Here is a 5,694-nt window from a genome sequence, read left to right on the forward strand (position 1 = left end):
CAATCACTGTTTGTTAAAGCCACACACTTGTGGTATTTTCTGTGAGAGCAGCACTAGAGAAGCAAAACAGAAACCCACTAGCTATCAGTGAGGCCCTTGAAAAAGAATCAAGAAGTCCATTTTTCTAGAAGGTAGGAATGAATCAAAGAAGTATCCCTAAAACTGGACGTGCAATCTAGTCACATCAGGAACCTCTCCCCGAATTCTAACCTTTGCTGGTTGGGACCATTTTTTAGTATTAGGACCTGGAAAAGGATTCAATGGAAGTTATAGGCCAGATTTGACAATCAGACCTTCTCCTAAGACCGACCATGTTCTGATGAAGATGAGTTTTCTGCTCTCCATGAGCCCAGATGGTCAATCACAGATCCACAGGCAAACCTGACCCTTCCAACTGGAAGTTCTTGCAGAGGGCTCCAGGGGGGCAAGGAGGTCAGGGAAGTAGCCTTACCTGTCCCCAGGCCAGGATGTGAGGCTAGGAGCAATCTATGCATTCCCAATGGTCTCCAGAAATAGCCAGCCATAATTGCTTACAGAAAAAAAAAGAGTTTGATTTTGTTTGATTTTTCCTAACTAATAAGAGAAAGATAGAGTCTCTTCCTTTTGAATGTTTACAAACCCCAGGATTGACCATTCCAGGGGATGCCCAACCTCCTCTAGGCAGCCAGAGGTTTATCCAGATAGTACCTCAGGATCGTGTCAGTATATACAGATGGCCAACTGCATATACTGGCTGTGTCTACATTTTCAAGTAAGTTGGAAGTGATTGAAAGAGGCAGTGGCTCGGTTCACCAACCAGTGTGTTGTCCTCCAGGAAAGCTCTGCAGGATGGCAGAAGTGAGACCTTCTCATTTCTTGTAGGTGATGCCCTATGGATCTGCAATTGACCATCCTGGGCTCATGGGGAACAGAAAACTGACCCCATGTGTTCCCAGTAGAACTTGGCTCCATGGGCTTTCAACCAGCTCCGTGGGCTTTCAAGAGCTGGTTTTTCAGAAATAGATCAATAGGCTTTCTTCTGAGGTACCATAACTCCTTTTTCAAGTCTCATCAAAATCAGATTTTTCTTCTAATTTCTCATTTTCTTTGAACACAAGAGGCTGTTTCAGAGTCTGGAAAATGACCTTTTTTTTGCTATGAACCTCTCTGCTTTCCCATCCTATCCCTGAAAACAGCTTTCTTGTTTGAAGCCAACTCAGACCACTCTCTACTTTGGCCTTGACAAGAGTGGAGACGGATTGGCTGAAGTGAGACAAGGGTATGAGTCAACCCTGTAAACTCTTGTCCTAGAACCCTTCCTCCCTCTCACCACTTTTGGAGATTAAAAGAGGGCTCTTTGAAAAGCAGAAAAAAGGCAACAAAAAGCTTCTAGAAACAATGAGTTCACTATTGCAAGAATTCTTGAAAAATATTAGGACAGGAGCCAAATGATATTGAATGGAATGTTCCATATATTCTCACACATTTTTTTTTCTCCAAAAAATGTATCCATTTGCAGGGAAAAACACAACCACCAAAGAGTGTTACTGTTCACAGTGGGTAGGATCTCTCAATTTTTAAATGGCTCAATTTCATAAAACCCCGTGAAGGCCAAATAAATCACGTCTGTTGGTTGAATTGGCCCATGGCCTGCCAGTTCATGGCCTCTGATTTAAGGGAATGCTCTCTGGTAAATAGTTGGAAATTAGGTTTGCTGTTGTTATGTGCTGTCGAGTCGGACCCGACTCATAGCATCCCTTCCTTGGGTTTCTGAGGCAGTATCATTACGGAAGTAGATTGCCCCATCTGCCTTCCGAGGAGTGGCTGGTGGGTTTGAACTGCCAGCCTTCTGGTTAGCAGTCAAGTGCCTTAGGCACTATGCTAGGGCAATACAAATATTGATATCTTGAATTTGGTTTTATTCTGGAAATAATAGGATGGCATGGAAAATTTTTGAGCAAAGAAGTGATTGACACTTGGGTGCAGAAGGGCTACACAAAACCTGGCCTCTAACTTGAATCTGAAGTATGAAAATCTCTCTCTCCCTTTAATTAAAAAAGTGAACTTAAAGTCAAAGAAAGAGCACAGAGGGCTGCTGCCTGCCCTGTGGGACTGGGTCAGCTGAAACTTGAGCTTAAATCAGCATCACCAATTTGCTGACTTGACTTTGTTCTTTTTCCCTAAAGCCACTTTCTTGTCATTCCCTCACTTGCAATGTGTAAGCCACCTCTCATGGGCCACCTTAAAGTGACTTGAAATGGGTTTCTGAAGGCCCTGGACAATGAGGCTGTCTCCATGGGGGATGCTATCAGCTTCCCCAAATCTCCAATGTAGCAAAACAGGGATTGCCCAGTGGGATAATGGTTTCAGTGGGTTCAGAAGAGGAGGCCCAGGCATAAAGTAATGGGCTCGAGTGATGTGGACAGAATTCAGATTCCACTTCAGATAAGCCTGAGTGCTGAAGGGAAAGGTCGAGATTTGCATTTTTCCAGTGACCATTTGATAGGGTACCTCACCTGGCCCCTGAGAAGAGACCCTGGTGGGCAGCTTATGGGTCATATTGCTGTTATCTTCACCCCAATCCATTTACCAGCTGGAAATTAAAGGCTCACCACTCCCTAGATGAGAGTAAAGCTAAGTGAGGTTATTCTGAGGCTCCAATTTTCCAAACCCAAGCTGGGAGAAGATCAGAAAAGACAGGTGAGGAACAGGACTTTCAACTGCCCCTTTTACCCAGTGGTATGGGGGTCAGGAGAATGTTAGCTGCCACAGTTTGAATATTTGAGGTTTAAACTCTTTCCCACTACAGTCTATCTGTCCTTTTGTTGTACTGTGGTGGCTTGCATGTAATTTTAATACTGGAAGCTAGGCCAACGAGTATTTCAAATATCAGCAAGTTCATCCATGGTAGACAGATTTCAGCAGAGCTTCCAGACTAAGACAGACCAGGGAGGAACGCTTGGGGATCTACTTCCAAAAATTTACCAGTGAGAACTGTATGGAGACTTCTCACCCAAATGGCACCTTAGTTAGACACACCATACTGTCCCTCTACAGCAAAGACCTGGGAAACTAAGTGAAACAGATACAGAAGACAGTCCTGACACCTTGAGCATCAAATGAAAGGATAAAAAGCTAGATCAAACACTGATTGGAAGAAGAATGACTGAAAACAGCAAATGAGAAAAGACAGAGCAGAGGAACCTGCCAGTCAGTCCAGCATAGTGTGGCCATCTTGAGACAAAGACAGTAGCAATTCCAGGTGAGAAGCTCAGAAGACAGATTCATGGTATTACCAACAGGGCGTACAGTAATTGTGTAGACATACTTGGAGTGAAATAAGGCTTGACGGCTGACTGCAGCCAATGGGAAGACCCTAGGCACTCTCACCCAGTGACCAGAGCAGCACAATCTCCTTTCCCAAATCCTCCTAGTAATTAGCAACACAACCTTCCCGACCCTGCAGCCCTGATTGTAGGAGATATGAGCTCCCTCCCCGCCCCGTTTTCCCTCTCACCCAGCTTCAGCTGCCAACCTCTCCCTCACCTCAACCACCACCACCCCCAATGACCCTGCCAAGCAGTAGCAGGCTGCTTCAAATGGCTCACCCTACCCCTCCCACCCACCACCCAGCAGAATGGCAGCAGACTCCTCCTGCACAGCAGCAGCCACTCACCTCACCCCTCCTTCCCACCCACCCAGCCGACTAGTCCTGGCCACTCACCTCACCCCTCCCGACCACCAACCTGGTGAAGCAGCAACAGGCCACTCTGATGTGGTGTCAGCCACTCACCTCACCCCTCCCACCTACCCACCAGTGAAGCTCCCTCCCTCCTGGCCCTGACGGTCTAGAGGTGACAGTAGAATGACCTCATGTGCACCTGCCTGTCACTCCTTCTCCCCTTTCCCCACCTAGCAAAAGCCCCTCCCCCTTGCCCAGCAAGGGTGGGTGAGCACACAACTGTACACACACTGGCCCACCACTCATTACTCATTGCACTACTGTATAAGAGGTGGCACCAGCACAACAGTGAGCACATCCAACCACCACTCACTCCCCATCTGGTTGGAGGCAGCTACTGTGCCCCACTAGCCAGCAATGCCCACCACACCTACTGCCCCACTTCTGAGTGCCACTGCCTGCTCCTGTACAATTGGACCAATGACGGACAGAGGCCAAAACCTGCCCACCCTATCTTCAGCCACCCCACAGGACTGACGACATACTCACACACCCAGCTACTACCTCACCCACAAGGAGACGGGTGGTGAGTGCTCACTGCAGCCAGACTACCAGAGCAGCATGTCTGTCCTGCGTGCCCAAATACATCAGAACAAAACATAACAAAAAATTAGGGCACAGCAAACAAACATACAATTAATAAATATAATAACAATTTAACACTCTGGAAACAACAGAAAATATCGAGTCACCTAAAGAAGCAGGACAAGATGGCTCCAGCAATTTCCCAAAATAAAGAACCAGTAACCTCCCTGAGGAAGAAATAGTAATGGAACTAGCTGATAAGGAATTCAATAGACTTATATATAGGCCCTCCAAAAGATCAAGAAAGAGATCAAGGAAAACACATACAAAATTCTAGAAGACTTTAGGAAAACAGTACAGGAGCAAAATGACAAAATAAGTGGACAATTAGAAACCATACAAAAAGAGTAACTAGATATTCAGAAGATGAACACTAAAATTTCAGAAATAGATAATGCAATGATGAAAGAGTTGAATTGAATCAATGCAAGTCAGAACCAGTGAAAAAAGGACCAATCCCTCCAGACCAATCAGTTAGAGGAATAATCAGAAAAAAGAATGAAGAAAGAGAGTTATACTGGACACCATCAACAGGAATAATTGACACATGATCAGAATTCCAGAACAGAAAGAGACTAAACACACAAAGTACGGAGAAAATTGTCAAAGATTTACTGACAGAAAACTTTCCCAGTGTCATGAAAGACAAGAAGATATTCACCCAAGAAGTTCACCAAACCCCCAACAGGATGGACCCCAAAAGAAAATCACCAAGACATATCATAATCAAATTTTCCAAAACCAAAGGCAAAGAAAGAATCCTGAGAGCAACTCAAGAAAAATAAAATGTTATCTACAAAGGAGGATCAAGAAGACTAAGTTCTAATTTGTTGGCAGAAACCATGCAGGCAAAACAGCAATGGGATGACATATATAATACTCTGAAAGAAAAAAAATTGCCAGTCAAGAATTATATAATCAGCAAAACTGTCTCTCAAATATGATGCCAAAATTAGAACATTTCCAGATAAACAGAAATTAAGAGGATTTGTGGAAACCTGCCTTATTTGTCTGTGCTGCAAACACACCTGGGCAGGCTGGGCAATCTACTGCCGCAGAGATACCACCTCGGAAACCAAAGGAGGGGTCACTACGAGTCGGGTTCAACTCGACGGCTGTGAGTAGATAGTAGAGCATCCAGAGGACGAAGCTGTGCAAACTTCTTAGCCATAGCCAAACACCCTGAAGGACTGGGTCACTGCACTTGAGGGTTTCGGACTATAATCTGGGAGCACATCTGGGTCAACTGGCACAACAGAGTCCATAAAGACAATGTTTCATATCCTACTTTGGTGAACAGTGACGGGGATCTTAAAAGATTGTGAACACTGGTGAAACTGCCAAGACTATGGCCCCTACTCACCCTTTGGACCTGGAATTGGACTCCT

The sequence above is a fragment of the Orycteropus afer genome, unplaced genomic scaffold (assembly GCF_000298275.1).
Source record: "Orycteropus afer afer isolate SDZICR_OR568_19922 unplaced genomic scaffold, OryAfe1.0 scaffold00082, whole genome shotgun sequence".
In the NCBI taxonomy this organism is placed as follows: Eukaryota; Metazoa; Chordata; class Mammalia; order Tubulidentata; family Orycteropodidae; genus Orycteropus; species Orycteropus afer.